Consider the following 776-nt stretch of genomic DNA (forward strand, 5'->3'; position numbering starts at 1 on the left):
GTTCCTCAAAAACTGCAATGTTAACAGTACCTACATTTAGAGTTACTACTATAGGAGCTAGATCCTTCAGCTGCTCCGCCCCGCGTCTCTGGAACTCTCTTCCTCCACACATTCGTCAATATGACTCTTTGTGTCAATTAAAATCACGATTAAAAACATACCTGTTCAGATTAGCACACTCTGTATAATTTATTTTATTTTTATTATGGTTTATTGTTTCTATTAGTTTAACACCTTGTTATTTGTTGATTGTATTATTGATAACTTGTTTGGACTTGTGTTAATCTGTTTTGTAAGGTGTCCTTGGGTGAAAGGCGCCATCAAATAAAATGTACTATTATTATTATTATTTATTTTAAATCAAAATGTTAATTATTTAATTAAAATGTCATAGCTGGATATTCCGGTATTATAGTACATATTATTATTTTAAATGAACTCTTATTTTTATATTTTCAGTTTTCATTTTAGTAATTTTGTTATGTGCTTTTATCATTTGTCTTCGTTTATAATATTTCTTTTTAATATCTATTTAGTTTTATTATTTCAGTTTTAGTAATTTTAGTACTTCAACTTTTATGTCTAATTTAAGTACAGTTTCACACGTAATTAATTAATATATAAATATATTAAATAAATGTTTATTATTATATTTTGTTTTCATTTTAATTTGAGTTACAGTTTTAGTAATTTCTATTCGTTTTGTTACGTTTTACGAATTTGATTTCAGTTTTTGTATATTTTATTTTATAGTTTTTATATAACTTGATAGTTTT

This window comes from Sinocyclocheilus grahami, unplaced genomic scaffold (assembly GCF_001515645.1).
Source record: "Sinocyclocheilus grahami isolate Dianchi unplaced genomic scaffold, SAMN03320097.WGS_v1.1 scaffold2052.1, whole genome shotgun sequence".
Lineage (NCBI taxonomy): Eukaryota > Metazoa > Chordata > Actinopteri > Cypriniformes > Cyprinidae > Sinocyclocheilus > Sinocyclocheilus grahami.